This window comes from Drosophila virilis, unplaced genomic scaffold (genome assembly GCF_030788295.1).
Source record: "Drosophila virilis strain 15010-1051.87 unplaced genomic scaffold, Dvir_AGI_RSII-ME tig00001562, whole genome shotgun sequence".
NCBI lineage: Eukaryota > Metazoa > Arthropoda > Insecta > Diptera > Drosophilidae > Drosophila > Drosophila virilis.
The window spans coordinates 379,035-397,968 of record NW_027212843.1 but is presented as its reverse complement, the minus strand read 5'-3'; the positions used below and the strand labels follow the sequence as shown (position 1 = coordinate 397,968).

At 35.2% G+C, this 18,934-nt stretch overlaps 1 protein-coding gene across 11 annotated transcripts in view; it reads right to left on the bottom strand.

Annotated features, from left to right (window-relative positions):
• CycD (cyclin D) overlaps nt 1-18,934 on the bottom strand; it is a 174,419-nt gene that overhangs the window by 136,557 nt on the left and 18,928 nt on the right. The gene's annotated exons all lie outside the window — the stretch shown is intronic.

The window sequence follows — 18,934 nt, the reverse complement described above, 5'->3', positions numbered from 1 at the left end:
CTAAATTATTGATGGGATTTCGATCAAATTTGGTGTCAGTCAAAAGAAGGTATAATTTGGAAATATCGATACCGACAATCCTGAATACCCCTTCTACGATCGAAACTAGTGAACAACTAGAGTCGACAGACAAAGAATATTAGATCTTACGGAGGAATACTAGTCGAAAAGCAACCATTCCTGCGTTAATAACATTACCCAAATTAACAGGAGACAACTGGTCAGAATCCGACGCAAACTCCGGTCCCGATTACGCACATTACAATAGATGCTTGGTTCACTGAACCGTTAACGCATTTACTTCGAACTTTTGAAACCGTTCATCAACGAGTGAAGAGCCATTTCCAGTAAATGCTGTAATCCCTTATATCTCCCAATGTGAACACCATGGTTACATGCTTTCTTAGCGGTTTTGGGTTTTAAGCAGTACACATATTGCCTAATTAAGTAATTTTTGCAAGTTTTTAGTTTATGTCCACTATCACAAGGGATAATCTGCTAAGGAATTAGCGGAAATGTTCTCAATTAGTTTAAGAACTATTTATAATATTATTAAAATTAAAACATTCCGGAGGCGGACCACCGGAGCTTACTAGACGTGATCAGTCAAAAATTTAAAAACAGATCAAACAAAATCCTCAAATTAGCCTCACACAGTTGACATCCCTAGAAAATAGCTAAACAAAAAACAAACGCCATTACAGTCTGCAGTAAATATTCAGAAGCGGCTTAAAATGGGTATAAGGGTATATTGTATTTGTGCAAAAGCCAAATGTATGTAGCAGGCAGAAGGAAGCATCTCCGACCCCAAAAAGTATATATATTCTTGATCAGTTTCAATAGCCGAGTCGATCTAGCCATGTCCGTTTGTCTGTCTGTCCCTCTGTCAGTAAGTATGAACGCAAGGATCTCAGAATCTATAAGAGCTAGTGACTTGAAATTTTAGATGTAGGTGCTCCTAGTGCCCGCGCAGATCGAGTTTCGATAATCGATAACTTACTCCGTTTCCAAGCAATCGATGAAAATCGATATCGATATCCTGTTTTGTGGGCAATTTTGGTAAATAATAAGAGCTAGAGTCACCAAACATGATATGTTGCTTATAGAATATATATATATATATATGCATTTGATGATGGAAGAAGAGGGTTCAGGGTATCCTCTAGTCGGAAGCTCCCGACTATAACATCTTACTTGTTTTTTTTATATATTATAAAAAACTTATGTACTTATGTACAATTGAGCGATATTAAAGTTGCCCGATTAGCGTGTGGCTTGAAAACCATACAAAAACTAGGTAGGAAAACATAAAACAAAAATATTTGAAGCAAAGTAAAGAATGGTTGTATCAAACAAAGACATTAAACTAATATTTAAATTTAATTTAATATATGAATAACAATAACAATTAGCAAATCTGTCGAAAATATTGAAACATTCGAACATAATAAATATATACTATACACAATACCCACAAAAATGACAGTACTAGATGTAAAAACAGTGGATTCCACTGCCAATATTATTAATTATATAGAAAACACAGATGTAACAATAATTACAACGTTACTGATAGTACTAGTTATAATAATGATCGCCAATTTATTCTTTAAAGTATACAAAGTACACAATAAGTGTTTAAAAAAGAAATTCTTGAGCAGGGCGAATGATCTCGACTAGATCCAAATAATATCAATTACAGTCAGTAACGACGTTTAAAAATATATACGAGAAATAAAAATATATATATACAAGAAATGCAATTAAAAAAAAATAAACGTCATAGATAAAGAACTATGGAATGGAGTGAATTAACTAAACAAATAAATAACTTTAAAGATAAATTCGCAAAATCCTATAAGTATGCTAATTTAGGTGGTGAATTATACTACTACAACTATAGTAATCTCAAACTATAATATAGTTAGACTCTTCATAAGTAAAGAAATAATCCATCTGTAAGCCCAGCATAGAATTCAATGCCAAAAAAATAATAAAATCACTTGGGACTAGATTATTAAATATTAGCACAAAGCATAATATTAACATAAACATCCCAAAAGATTAAAAATAATGGCAACTTTTGACTCAGAACAGCTTAAAGACGAATCTAAACCAACACTAATAAGTGACACTGATATTGAAGGTGATAGCGACATTGAGCCACTTGAATTATCAGAACCAAATGACGGACCAATTAGCCAATTGCGAATATGTAAAACAAATATCGTCTACAATTCCAGAATTTGAAGGTAAAAAACTATCACTAACTAGATTTCGAACGGCTTTAAGACTTGTAGAACGTACTAAAGGTACGCAAAAAGACTTGGCCGTAGAGGTTATAAAATCTAAAATAATTGGCCCAATTTTGTACAAAGTAAAAAAATGAGACTTCTATTATCGGCGAGTCCACTGACGTTATTAAAGCAAAATTGCTGAACAGAGAGCAAAAAGGGAAGTCAGCTTCGCAATATACTGCTGAAATTGACAGTTTGCGTAAGCAACACGAAGCAGCCTATAAGGACGATGGCCTGGACTTTGATAACGCCGAAAAGTTTGCAACGAAAGAAACAATATCAGCTATGACCGAAAATTGCGAATGCGAGAATGTCCAATGTAGCACTGAAGTGACTGGAAGCCAATGTACAATATTGTACTATAAAGGGAAAAATTATCGTGGAAATTACAACCGAAATAACCCAAGAGGTAGAGGCAATGGCCACGGTAATGGTAATTTCTACAACAATAACAACGGTAACAATAGAGGTAATTTCAGAGGAAATTACTGAGGTAGCAGCAACCGATGAAGAAATAATTAACACCGAGGTGGCAACCAAAACCAAAATAAAAATAATAGAGGTAATGTCCGAGTAACTGAAGGTAATTCGGAAAACTAACAAGACCCCACAGATGTTCAGAGCCAATAATGGCACAATAAAAACCATCAACCTCAGCATATTGGTAAAAATTAACAATAAAAGAACAAGTAAATCCTTTAAACCCTGGTGCAGATATAGCTATATTAAAAGAAAATGTAGATATATTTGAAAACGTAAACGAAAGAGTTACTACCCAAATATCGGGAATTGGCGAAGGTACAATTTGTTCAAAAGGCTTGGCCTTTATAGAACTCACTACAGGTAAATACATAATTCCGCATAGCTTCCACTTAGTCGATCAAAATTTCCCAATATCTAGTGATGGCATACTAGTCATAGATTTCATAAAACAATATAATTGCTAATTAGATTTCACTCAGACTGGCGACTTACTAATTCTCCGCCCAAGCAACTTAAATTATCCGATTAAATTACAAATACTTCAAACTTGTGACAATAATGCCACAGTACTTCCAGCTCGTTCCGAAGTTGTCCATGAAATACAAATACCCTCAATAAAAAATCAAATTTTGATATTAAATCATCATGGAGGAGTTTATATCGCAAAAACCATGTCCAACCACAAAAATACTTATGTCCGAATTTTAAATACAACAAATACCAATAAGATCGTCAATTATATATGAAATGAAATGAAATGAAATATAAAACCTTAAATGATTATGAAATATTAAAAGAAACTAACGAAGAAAGAGACAACTTCGTTATGAATAAAACAATTAAAAATTTTCCGCCTTTTTCCAAAAATCAATTAAAAGATTTATGTACCAGATATACAGATATATTCGGACTAGAAACCGAATCAATAACAAATAATTTTTATAAATAAAAGCTTAGACTGAAGGATGAGGGCTCATCATCTCATAAAAAATTATAGGAGTCCTCATAGCCAAGTACAAGAAATTCAAGCCCAAGTACAAAAATTAATAGACGTTAAATAGTCGAACCGTCAGTCTCAAAATATAATAGCCCACTCTAACTAGTCCCGAAGAAGTCTCTTCTGGACTCTGAAAAGAAAAAATGGCGATTAGTAAATTAATAAAAAGCTATTGTCCGACAAATTTCCACTACCTAGAATTGATGATATTATAGATCAACTAGGTAGATCCACCAAATTGAACTTGAAAAAAGTTCTAGAAATATAACGTCATTCTCAACAAGCAATGGCTCATATCGCTTCACGCGATTACCATTTGGCTTAAAAATAGCCCCAATCTCATTTTAAAGAATGATGACAATTGCATTTTCTGGTCTAGATAATCTAATAGTTATCGGTTGTTCCGAGAAACATATGGTCAAAAACTTAACTGATGTTGGAAAATAAACCTGAAACTACATCCGAAAAAAAAGTTCTTTTTTCATGCATGAAGTCACATTTTTGGGACACAAATGCACTGATAATGGAATCGTGCCAGACGACAAAAAATACGACGTGATAAAAAATTACCCAGTCGCACACGATGCGGACAGTGCAAGACGATTCGTTGCATTTTGCAATTACTATAGCCGCTTTATAAAAAACTTTGCTGACTATTCACGTCACATAACAAGATTATATAAAAAGGACGTAAAATTCAAATGGACGCCTGAATGCCAGAATGCCTTCGATAATCTCAAAACAGCACTAATAAATAAAACCTTGTTACAATATCCAGAGTTCACCAAAGAATTCTGCATAATAACAGATGCAAGTAAGCAAGCGTGTGGAGCAGTTTTAACTCAAAACTATAATGGACTCTAACTTCCAATTGCATATGCATCAAGATCCTGAAAGAGAAAGTAACTGGGCAATAACACACTTTCGACCATATATATATATATATATGGTAACCATTTCACGGTAATAACGGATCACAGACCACTAACATATCTATTTTCAATTGTCAATCCATGTTCAAAATTAACACGTATGAATAGGAATATAACTTTACGGTAGAATATCTGAAGGGTAAAGACAATAACGTAGCAGATGCGTTATCGAGAATAACCATCAAGGAGCTACAAAATATAAGAGGAAACATAATGAAAGTCACTACAAGACAAGCAAGTAGACAAGAATTCTGCGCAGGAGAAAAAGAAATAGAATTGCCTAGGCAATCTATAGAAAAAGCTTCAAAGCCCAAAGTGTACCAAGTCATTAACAATGACGAGGTACGAAAGGTGACCTTGCATGTAAACAATATAAAATGTTTTTTTAAACATGGCAGAAAAATTACAGCAAGTTACGACGTTAGCGATTTATATACCAATGAAACCATTGATTTAGATCAATTCTTTCAAAGACTTGAAACATAAGCCGGTATATATAAAATCAGCCAACTCAAAGTGGCACCGTGGAAAAATATCTTTGAATACGTTTCAATGGATAATTTCAAGAAAATGGGCAATCAAATATTAAAATCATTAGGAGTAGCGCTACTCCACCCGGTGGCCCAAATAAATTCTGAAAAAGAAAAAAAAAAGCTATCTTGTCTAAACTACATGTTGATCCAATACTAGGAGGACATAGAGGCATTATAAAAACCTTGGCCAAGGTCAAACGACATCAGTTTTGGAAAGGAATGTCTAAACAAATAAAAGACTACATCCGAAAATGTCCAAAATGCCAGAAAGCAAAAACTACAAAGAACACAAAAGCTCCTCGAACAATAACAGAAACACCAACATCCGCTTTCGACAGAGTAATCGTTGACACAATAGGTCCATTACCTAGATCAGAGAATGGGAACGAGTATGCAGTTACACTCATTTGTGGTTTAACGAAATACCTCGTCGCCATTCCGATCCCAAATAAAAGTACAAGCACTGTCGTTAAAGCTATATTCGAATCTTATATTCTGAAGTACGATCCAATGAAGACGTTCATTACGGACATGGGTACGGAATATAAGAATTCAATTACAAACGATTTGTGCTAGTATATGAAAATAAACAACATAACATCAACTGCACATCATCACCAGACAGTTGGATCAGTAGAAAGAAGTCACAGGACTTTTAACGAATACATACGATCATATATATCAGTTGATAAAACTGATTGGGACGTATGGATCAAATACTTCGTATACTGTTTTAACACCACCCCCTCTATGGCACACAATTATTGTCCATATTAGCTAATTTTTAGTAAAACACCCAATTCACCAAAAGATTTTAATAATATGAATAGAATAGACGCACTATATAATGTATAAAATGATGCAAAAGATGTTAAGTTTAGATTAGAAATAGCATATAAAAGGTCTAGGATAATTCTTGAAAAATATAAAGCAAAAAGTAAGGAACTTTTTTGATAAAAAAGTTATGGATTTTCAAGTGAAAATAGGAGATAGTCTTATTAAGTAAATAAAATGGCCATCAATTGGATCCAGTATATATACCCCAGATACAATAGTTAACATAGAAAATAGGGATAACATTCTAATTGAAGATAACAAAAAAAGGACCCAAAAAGTTCAAAATTAAATTAAATTATTAAAAATGTTTAACAGTTTAATCGTTCGAGTTTTTAAAACAAAGTAAATATTTAAACTTATATTTTGCCCCAAAAATCCAATAATAACGGCCTAATCAGCCGACACAAATTATAAATAAAATAACATATTTTTATATACAATTTTGATTCTCATATGTATTCTTATTGTAAACTTAAAAACACAAAAAAAAAAATTTAATTACAAAAATTTTAATAAAGTAAAAAAAAAAAAAACCAATAATAATAATACATACATAAATAAATTTAAGTAAAATAACTCCACTAAGTAGCGTTATTTTTCAAAAGGTAGATGTAGTATGTGCATATATTGAGGGTACGCTGTACCAATAAAGTAACATCGGTTAAGCATAAATATATCAACAACACATTGTTGCAGTACAGAAACAAAATCATTTCAAGTGAGCGTGTAATATGCCCACTTATGAGCTACGTTAAGTCATCAGTCCCACGCTGACCATCCGTAGCACGTATATACATATATGCAAATATGTACATAAGACTCTCTCTCCCGATTATGCTGATAAGACAAAATATGTATGAAGCCGCTCCGCTGCTGGCGTAATCGGCAGTGCAGCTATGCGGACTTGGCCATAAGAATATATTGAATAAAACATTCTGAAAACTAAAGTCAAACGGCACAGCCGTGCCAGTATTAAATCAAATTGAATGTTACGATATTACAAAGATATGACATTTCAATGTATATATATATATATATATATATATTTTTAATATATATATATATATATATATATATATATATATATATATATATATATATATATATATATATATTAAAAATTCGTTTGCTTTAGCAGTAATAAAAAATATTAGAAGCAAAAATAAGTTCCTCCCCATCGGATACGAACCCGTACCGAGCACACTACTTGCCACTGCCTTCTACTCACTAGCCACAACTATTTGGTGATTGCTGGGCTTTGGTGACAGCTATAAAATGAAAGATACTTGATATATATATATACTATTCTTGTAGATAAATGCCAATTTTGGCGACTCTAGCTCTTATAACTTGCCAGATTTGCTCTATAAACATAATTTCGATATCGATTACTTGAAAATGGGGCAAGTTATTGATTATCGGAAACAAGGTTGAACTGCGCGGGCACTTGGAGGACCTACATTCCAAATTTCAAGACATTAGCTCTTATAAGTTCTGAGATGCTTGCGATCATACATACGTACAGACGGGCGGACGGATTGACAGATGGAAATGGCTAGATCGCCTTAACTATGCTAATTAAGAATATATATACATCATGGGACTGGATGCTTCCTTCTGTCAATTACATAGATTTGAACAAATAGTAATATGGTGAGAAAATGAAAATTAATAACATATAAAAGTATTAAATATGGAATGACAACCAGTGAATGCCAGAATCATTCAACTCTGAAGAACTTTTGACAGATCTTACACCACAGTACTAGCAGAATACTTTAATGAAGCACGAACACTAGTACAACAAAACCGAGAATGTTTAAATCAACCACATTGATAATATATATTTAAATTATTGATGAGATTTCGATCAAATTTTGTATCAGTCAAGAGAAGGTATGATTTGGGAATATCGATACCGACAATCCTGAATACTCATTCGACGATCGAGACTAGTGAACAACAAGAGTCGACAGACATAGACAAATAGGATTTTACGGAGCAATACGAGTCGAAAAGTAACTTTGATCCTGACATAAAAGAAAACAATCTACACGATCTAACCATTACTGCGGTAACAATATTACCCGAATAAGCAGGAGACGCAAACTCCGATCCCGATTACGATTACGATTACATTACAATAGACGCTTGGTTCACTGAACTGTTAACGCATTAACTTCAAACTCTTGAAACCGCTCATCGATGACTGAAGAGCCATTTCCAGTAAATGCTGTAATCCCTTATATCTCCCAATGTGAACACAATGGTTACATGCCTTCTTAACGATTTTTCATTTTAGACAATACACATCTTGACTAATTGAGTGCTTTTTCCAAGTTTTTAGTTTATGTCCACTACCACAAATGGTAATCTGCTAAGGAATTTGGGGTTAAGAACTATTTATAATATTATTAACAGCGCCGTAAAAGAAAAGATGTTTGAATTAAAATACTCTGGACCACCGGAGCTTATTAGACGTGGTCATTCAAAAATTTAAAAACAGACAAAGAAAATCCTAAAATTTGCCTTAATAATACCCCTAAAAAATAGCTAAATAAAAAAAATATTCAGAGGCGGCTTTATTTTTCTATTGCCAATGTTAACAAGCCTGCGGAGTACTGGGAAAACGTAATTTTTCGGCGGGGCAGAAATAATGTTTTACTATCATGATGGATCCAGCAAAGTTTTAAGAAAACCCAATACAAGTCTGGAACAGAAAAATATAACACCAACAGTAAAGTTTGGCAAACTTTTTGTAATGGTGTGGGACTGCATATCGTCGAAGGGTGTTGGTGAGCTGTGCATTTTCAATGATGTGATGACGAAACGACATTCAAATGATTGAATTGTGAAGGACTGCAATAAAGTTTGGTTTCGCTGACGTCCAAAACCCCAATAAACAAACGTACAAACTTTATCAGGACAATGACCCCAAACACAAATCGTTTCTGTGCAGGACTTGGCTGCTGTACAACTGCAGCAAAGTCATTGACACCCCTGCCCAGAGTTCTGAATTGAAACCAATTTTGTAGACTTTCTTCAAGAAGCGCTTGCGGATACGCAGCCCAACAAACAAAAAGGCTCTCATCAAGCACATGCAAGATGAATGGATAATATATACATGTATATATATATATATATCGCAAGTGTGTTATCCTGGTATAACCTGGCTCGCATTTTGAAAATTGTTCATACAACATTTTGACACTATAGAAACACCAGCCGCCGTGTTTTCAAATATGCTGAAAAGCCGAACGACTGATGGCTGGAGTCTTGCAATCCATGCAAGTCGCATAGTTCCTGAACTAGCGAAGAAATGGCGCCAAATGAAAATGGAAGAAATTGTTGTATACGTTGTTGTCTAAAGAGTTTAACGATCCTTTTATAACAAAACTTCTGTACATCTCTCTTGTTCGCCCTATTCTTGAATACTGCTCTTGCATCTGGTCTCCACAGTATATCAACAGCCAGGATCGTATTGAATCTGTTCAGAAGCAATTTCTGCTTTTTGCCTTACGAGGTTTAAATTGGGACCCTAATCTTCGGTTGCCGTCCTACTCCAGCAGACTGCTTCTTCTCAACCTTCCGTCGTTAACCAACCGTAGGACAATTCTCGGTGTTGTCCTTCTACATAAGTTGATTATTGGCGACATAGATTCTCCTTTTCTGCTAGGGCGTCTTCAATTCTCTGTTCCGGCTAGACCAAGCAGAAATTATCGCCCCTTATTACTATCTACGTGCACAACAAATTACGCTTTGCACAATTCTTTTCGCGTGCTATGTAAAAATTATAATAGTTTGCATCACGTTTTCTCTACCGAACTGTCTCTACCCATAATAAAATCGTTGCTTTCAGGATACCTTCGGGAAGTCGCTGACCATTCCCAGCAATGAGCAGGGGCATAGCTTGCCGGACAGGCTGAAAATTTCCCATTACTTTTCTCTTTGTCCTATCTACTTAACACTCTTTATCTAACTTACACTGCTTTACTTTATTAACAATCTTCTTACTTTCTTTTTTCCTATATATTGTATTTTCTTTATTAATATAGCAAATTAAGATTATTTTTAATTTTACTTGAGATCACTTTTTTCCTACTTACAACCTTCTGCTTAGATGTAGGCTCTAATAGCGTCACTGAGAAAATTAGCTGTGAAAAGGGGCACAGCTGGCCGGACTGGCAAATAAAACACCTCCATCGGTCGGTGATGCTATTTAGAAAATTGTATCCTTTAACTAGGCTTTTAGCATATAATTCTATTGTACAATCTTTTGAATAATGAGGAAGACACTCGTTTTGTCGACCATTAAGAAATAAAATAAATAACGTAACTCTTGCATAGCTAGCAAGAATTGTCAGCCGACTGCAGAGCGTTTAAGTTTTACATCATATCATTTTACATCGAACCAGAGGCGATTTACAGTCCAAATTAAAAGTGTTCACTTTTAAAAAGAGGAAAAGTGGCTTTGTGCAGCAACAATTTGATGTTTATCCTAAACGGCAAAACCAATTAAAAATAGAATGCCATTTTTGTGGAAAATTGGGACATAAAATGTTTGAATGCAGACTCAGAAATTAACAACACATCATTGCAAATGCCAAAGAACGACATTGCAGTCAAGATGAACATCAACGTGGAAAATCAAGCATAACCTGCTACAAGTGCGGAGACCGGGGTCACATATCAACCCAATGTATACAGAAGAAAGCTGCTGAGAAGACATTCATCCGAGAAAAGCGAGTAGAGCAGTGCAGCCTTGCAGAACCAAAGGGGTACATGAACCATAGAGGCCACATGCTTGAAGTAACCTTTGATTCCAGAGCAGAATGCTCACTGTTGAAAGAAAAGCTAAAAGGCATAGGCAGTAATGAAATATAGTAACGTAAAAATTGATGATAAGTGTATTGAGATTTTGTTTTATGTAATAGACGATGATTACATGCAAAACGATGTTGTCATTGGCCGTATAATACTCAATCAGGGTTTTGATATTGTCATTTCATCATACTGAACTTGAGGGACAAGATAAAATAAAACTTAATTCATTGTTGGCAAAGAACTTAAGTAGTTTTATAAAAGGTATTCCATGTACGAAAGTTAGAGTCGGCAAAATGAAAATTAGATAAATTTATCCAAGAAAAACAGTTCAAAGAATGCCATATCGATTGAGTTCATGCAAGCAAAATTTAGTTCGAGAAAAAATAGATGAGCTGTTAAAATGCATAATTTAATAGGACCAAGCTGTTCACCTTATGTAAGCCCTATATTATTGGTTTAAAAAATGGTTTGGATTGACTGTGTTGACCTCAGAGAGCTAAATTCAAATACAATCGCAGATAAATACCCGCTGCCACTTATACAGGATCAAATAAATAGATTTCGAGGAGTTAACTATTTCACATGTGTAGATATGGCTAATGGATACTATCAAATTCCCTTAAACGCAGATTCTATTGAGTATACAGCATATACAGCGTTTGCGACGCCAGATGGGATATATGCATTTTTTTCTATGCCATTCGGACTTCAAAACTCGCCCTGTTTTTCAACGCTTAGTAATGCTGCCGCGACTAAATGGATGACATTATGATAACTGCTGCAACACAATGTGAGGCGTTAGAAAAAATAGAGATTGTTCTAACTATCCTGACAGAGGCTGGGGTTCCTTCCTTTTAATATTACAAAGTGTTCTTTCTTGAAAACATCAGTTCAATATTTAGCCGTCAGTGTAAGTGGTGGTGAAATTCGTCCGAACCCTCAGAAAATTGTAGCGTTGATTGCTCTTCCGCCTCCACAGTCAGTCACATCACTTATGCACTTTATTGGATTGGCATCTTACTTCCGGCAGTTTATTATTAAGGGTTTTTCGCAGTTACCTTCAGACAATGATAAATTTATTTGGAAAACAAAAAATGAACAGATACGGAAGAAAGTTATTTCTACTCTTACTGATAAACAAGTCCTTGTTATTTTTAACCCTAATTATCCAATTGAATTGCATACACATGCAAGTTGCAGTGGATGCGGTGCAATTTTTTTACACAACAATTTATAATAAGCCCCAGGTAATAGAATACTATAGCAAAATTACTTTACCTGCAGAGTCGTAATACCCCTCGTATGAGTTGGAAACTTTAGCAGTTGAAAAGCCATAAAACATTTTCGACACTATTTGTTGGGTAGAAACTTTATGGTTTATATCGACTGTAACTCACTGAAGGCGTCAAGAAATAAACGAGGCTTGACCCCTAGAGCACAGCGCTGGTGGGCTTATTTGCAGTCATTTACAATCGACGTTCAGTACAGAGAAGGAAAAAGAATGGCCTATGTTGAGAAATCCCATCTTTCCAAAGACTACTTCTGCTGTGAAGGCGATTGAAGAGAAGAGAGTAGACTTGGCTGAAATTTCAAGCAATTGGCTAATTGCTGAACAGCGTCGAGACTCAGACATAGCCAAAATTGTGAGTAAATTTAAAGTTTTTTCTTTTTTACAGAGAAATGGCAGAACGCGCTGTTTACCAGTGGTGCCGTTATAAACCAAGGTTTCGAAAAGACATTCGATAAAGTTTACGATTTTTACTGGTTATATATTTAAAATATATCAGAAAATTTGTAGACAACTGCATCACTTGCAAAATTCTTCAGCTTCAGGAAAAACTCAGGCTAAAGTGCATCCAATCCCGAAAGTCTATATTTCTTGGCACACTACCCACATCGAAATAACTGGGAAATTGGGTGGCAAGAGTGACCAAAAAGAGTACGTTATTGTTCAAGTAGATGCGTTTACCAAGTATGTCTATCTATATCATACCCTTAAATCGCTCTTCAATCCGCTGCTTCGTTGTTTGGAGTACCAAACCGAATAATAGCCGACCAGGGAAGATGTTTTACGGGAGAAAATTTAGTAGATTCTGTTCAGATCTGTTGGAATGAGTGTTGAAATACACACAAACACTCATTCATACAATAGGTACAATGACCAAGTAGGCTTTTGTAATTTTCAGTTTTAACGTGCTCAGAAAAGTAAATAAATAAATACTGAGATCAACTAAACCAACTAGTATTTTATTTAATTGTGTACATTTCAATAAGATCATATAATAAACTTGCACTTGATTGCCACCGGTGCCAGTCGAGCTAATAGCCAAGTGGAACGGACAATGAGCACGTTGAAAAATATGTTAACGGGGGCTAAAACTGGAATGCTAGGAGAGGTGCAGTTGGCAATCAATTGTACAACTAACCTTGTGACAAGGGCAAGTCCTCTAGAAATGCTATTGGGAAAGGTAGCATGCCCTTTAGGATTATTTCCACCTAGTGACATAGAAAATGAGATTGATTTGTCAAACGTAAGAGAAAAGGCTGAAAAGAATGATTTAGTTACTGCAGTTTATGACAAAAAACTATTTGATAAAAGGCAAAATTACTTAAATACAAAGTTGGACATTTTGTATTATAGTCTCTGTCCACTGGTTTAGGAAATGCCACATTTTCCAATTTCACATATTGGTGTTCCACCGGTTGGCGGTAACATGTGAGTGGCAAAAGTACCGCTTCTTTAAATAAACAGGTGACAAGTTTTTCTTCCAAAACTCAAAAATTGCGTTCTCGAAGTAAGGGCCCCATTTTAGGTACTCTTTTCGACATTTCGCCATGTTTAAATTCAAAAGACAGTGGGATTATTCTAATTTTAACTATCTTATTTAAAGTTGCCGCTTGCCTTCATTGATATATCAGATTTTTATGTTTACGTTACTTTTACATTTTTCACATCATCGATAGAAATCTCGATTAACCATCGCAAAATACACGAAATGTTCGGGGCGAATTGACACATTTTTCAACCATGCTTTTTTGAAAGATTATTTAAACTATTATTTAAAAGCGAAGAGAGGCATCAAACCAAGTTAAGTCAAAAAGTCAAGGGTCCTTTTAAAATAACGCAGGTTTTAGAGGGTGACAGGAACATTTTGAATTCCTTAACCAATAAACGAAGTTACAAATATGCACATAAAAATTAAAGATAATTGCCAGAAGGGGAAGTACCCGAGAAGCTAAATGTGTGTGATGATTATAATAATAGAGTTGAAAGTGAAAATGAAAATATTGAGAATGTCAAATTTTCTGAAGAACGTGAAGAGCCCCAATAGGGTGAAAGGTGTTGAAAATGCTGGCCAAAGGAAAATAACAGAGTACGTCGACCGTGTAATATAATGCAAGCACAAGTGCAAAACATACTGATGTTTGCTTTGATCATGGCGTGTGGGGCATTTGATTCATTTCAGAAAAAAAGAAACCAAACAGAATGGTAAAGATTATGTTAAAGTATGCTTTCAGGAGGCTTTTTACGATTTTGCGAAATCGTAAGAATGATAAGTCCTTATGAATTAAGAAATTAAAATTTGCTTTTGGTGTGGAAATATTTGTTGGCAATAAAAAGAAAAGAAAAAGCAAAGGGGCAACTGGAATTAAGGACTTTTGTACACGAGGACGTGTTAGAGTTAGAATGGCCGTGTCGGCGCATACGGAATGTCTATGTGGTTGCACTTGGAATGTCATAATAATATTGGGAATGTCAAGATATTTGGTAGTTCACAATGATTGGGAATTGCCACTTCCAAGTTGAAGTTGTCGCTTTGCTTAGAACTGTTAGGGCGAGGAACATTGTCGCCGAGTGTGGTTCGATGGGATAAAAAGGGAAACGGAAGCACGTTGGGTTCTGTTGCTTCCGGAGACGTACACAACGAAACACACTGCGCTCCAAAGCCTTATAGAATGGAGAATAATTCGCAGACTTCGACATATATATATATATATATACTATTCTAGTAGCTAAATGCCAATTTCGGATTTTCTTTCTCTTATAACTTGCTAGATTTACTCAATAAACAGAATTTTGATATGGATTACTTGAAAATGGGGCAAGTTATGGATTATCGAAAATAAAGTCGAACTGCGCGGCCACTAGGAGGACCCACATTCAAAATGTCAAGTCATTAGCTCTTATGGGTTCTGAGATCTTTGTTCATACATACGTACAGACGGGCGGACGGATTGACAGATGGATATGGCTAGATCGGATCAACTATGCTGATTAAGAATATATATACATTATGGGATCGGATGCTTCCTTCTGTTTGTTACATACATTTGCAGAAATAGAAATATGGTGGAAAAATCAAAATTAATAACATATTTATGTATTAAATATGGAATGGCAACAATTGAATACCAGAATCATTCTAATTAGTACTTTTGACATATTTTACAAATGTATAAGTCAAAATAGGTATATTCAGAAAGAAAAATTAACAATGACACCACAATACTAGTAGAATTCCTGACTAACCGTTTCTGCGGTAATAATATTACCCGAATCAGCAGGAGACAATTGGTCAGAATCCGATGCAAACTCCGGTCACAATTACGCACATTACAATAGATGTCTGAAGTAAGGATTCAGAACATTATGATAACTGCTGCAACACAATGTGAGGCGTTAGAAAAAATAGAGATTGTTCTAAATATCCTGACAGAGGCTGGGGTTCCTTCCTTTTAATATTACAAAGTGTTCTTTCTTGAAAACATCAGTTCAATATTTAGCCGTCAGTGTTAGTGGTGGTGAAATTCGTCCGAACCCTCAGAAAATTGTAGCGTTGATTGCTCTTCCGCCTCCACAGTCAGTCGCATCACTTATGCACTTTATTCGATTGGCATCTTACTTCCGGTAATTTATTATTAAGGGTTTTTCGCAGTTAACTTCAGACAATAATAAATTTATTCGGAAACCAAAAAATGAACAGATACGGAAGAAAGTTATTTCTACTCTTACTGATAAACAAGTCCTTGTTATTTTTAGCCCTAATTATCCAATTGAATTGCATACACATGCAAGTTGCAGTGGATGCGGTGCAATTTTTTTACACAAAAATTATTAATAATAACCCCCAGATAATAGAATACTATAGCAAAACTACTTTACCTGCAGAGTCGTAATACCCCTCGTATGAGTTGGAAACTTTAGCAGTTGAAAAGCCATTAAACATTTTCGACACTATTTGTTGAGTAGAAACTTTATGGTTTATATCGACTGTAACTCACTGAAGGCGTCAAGAAATAAACAAGGCTTGACCCCTAGAGCACAGCGCTGGTGGGCTTATTTGCAGTCATTTACAATCGACGTTCAGTACAGAGAAGGGAAAGGAATGGCCCATGTTGAGAAATCCCATCTTTCCAAAGACTACTTATGCTGTGAAGGCGATTGAAGAGAAGAGAGTAGACTTGGCTGAAATTTCAAGCAATTGGCTAATTGCTGAACAGCGTCGAGACTCAGACATAGCCAAAATTGTGAGTAAATTGAAAGATTTTTCTTTTTTACAGAGAAATGGCAGAACGCGCTGTTTACCAGTGGTGCCGTTATAAACCAAGGTTTCGAAAAGACATTCGATAAAGTTTACGATTTTTACTGGTTATATATTTAAAATATATCAGAAAATTTGTAGACAACTGCATCACTTGCAAAATTCTTCAGCTTCAGGAAAAACTCAGGCTAAAGTGCATCCAATCCCGAAAGTCTATATTTCTTGGCACACTACCACATCGACATAATTGGGAAATTGGGTGACAAGAGTGACCAAAAAGAGTACGTTATTGTTCAAGTAGATGCGTTTACCAAGTATGTCTATCTATATCATACCCTTAAATCGCTCTTCAATCCGCTGCTTCGTTATTTGGAGTACCAAACCGAATAATAGCCGACCAGGGAAATTGTTTTACGGGAGCAAATTTAGTAGATTCTGTTCAGATCTGTTGGAATGAGTGTTGAAATACACACAAACACTCATTCATACAAAAGGTACAATGACCAAGTAGGCTTTTGTAATTTTCAGTTTTAACGTGCTCAGAAAAGTAAATAAATAAATACTGAGATCATCTAAGCCAACTAGTATTTTATTTAATTGTGTACATTTCAATAAGATCATATAATAAACTTGCACTTGATTGCCACCGGTGCCAGTCGAGCTAATAGCCAAGTGGAACTGACAATGAGCACGTTGAAAAATATGTTAACGGGGGCTAAAACTGGAATGCTAGGAGAGGTGCAGTTGGCAATCAATTGTACAACTAACCTTGTGACAAGGGCAAGTCCTCTAGAAATGCTATTGGGAAAGGTAGCATGCCCTTTAGGATTATTTCCACCTAGTGACATAGAAAATGAGATTGATTTGTCAAACGTAAGAGAAAAGGCTGAAAAGAATGATTTAGTTACTGCAGTTTATGACAAAAAACTATTTGATAAAAGGCAAAATTACTTAAATACAAAGTTGGACATTTTGTATTATAGTCTCTGTCCACTGGTTTAGGAAATGCCACATTTTCCAATTTCACATATTGGTGTTCCACCGGTTGGCGGTAACATGTGAGTGGCAAAAGTACCGCTTCTTTAAATAAACAGGTGACAAGTTTTTCTTCCAAAACTCAAAAATTGCGTTCTCGAAGTAAGGGCCCCATTTTAGGTACTCTTTTCGACATTTCGCCATGTTTAAATTCAAAAGACAGTGGGATTATTCTAATTTTAACTATCTTATTTAAAGTTGCCGCTTGCCTTCATTGATATATCAGATTTTTATGTTTACGTTACTTTTACATTTTTCACATCATCGATAGAAATCTCGATTAACCATCGCAAAATACACGAAATGTTCGGGGCGAATTGACACATTTTTCAACCATGCTTTTTTGAAAGATTATTTAAACTATTATTTAAAAGCGAAGAGAGGCATCAAACCAAGTTAAGTCAAAAAGTCAAGGGTCCTTTTAAAATAACGCAGGTTTTAGAGGGTGACAGGAACATTTTGAATTCCTTAACCAATAAACGAAGTTACAAATATGCACATAAAAATTAAAGATAATTGCCAGAAGGGGAAGTACCCGAGAAGCTAAATGTGTGTGATGATTATAATAATAGAGTTGAAAGTGAAAATGAAAATATTGAGAATGTCAAATTTTCTGAAGAACGTGAAGAGCCCCAATAGGGTGAAAGGTGTTGAAAATGCTGGCCAAAGGAAAATAACAGAGTACGTCGACCGTGTAATATAATGCAAGCACAAGTGCAAAACATACTGATGTTTGCTTTGATCATGGCGTGTGGGGCATTTGATTCATTTCAGAAAAAAAGAAACCAAACAGAATGGTAAAGATTATGTTAAAGTATGCTTTCAGGAGGCTTGTTACGATTTTGCGAAATCGTAAGAATGATAAGTCCTTATGAATTAAGAAATTAAAATTTGCTTTTGTTGTGGAAATATTTGTTGGCAATAAAAAGAAAAGAAAAAGCAAAGGGGCAACTGGAATTAAGGACTTTTGTACACGAGGACGTGTTAGAGTTAGAATGGCCGTGTCGGCGCATACGGAATGTCTATGTGGTTGCACTTGGAATGTCATAATAATATTGGGAATGTCAAGATATTTGGTAGTTCACAGTGATTGGGAATTGCCACTTCCAAGTTGAAGTTGTCGCTTTGCTTAGAACTGTTAGGGCGAGGAACATTGTCGCCGAGTGTGGTTCGATGGGATAAAAAGGGAAACGGAAGCACGTTGGGTTCTGTTGCTTCCGGAGACGTACACATCGAAACACACTGCGCTCCAAAGCCTTATAGAATGGAGAATAATTCGCAGACTTCGACATATATATATATATACTATTCTAGTAGCTAAATGCCAATTTCGGATTTTCTTTCTCTTATAACTTGCTAGATTTACTCAATAAACAGAATTTTGATATGGATTACTTGAAAATGGGGCAAGTTATGGATTATCGAAAATAAAGTCGAACTGCGCGGCCACTAG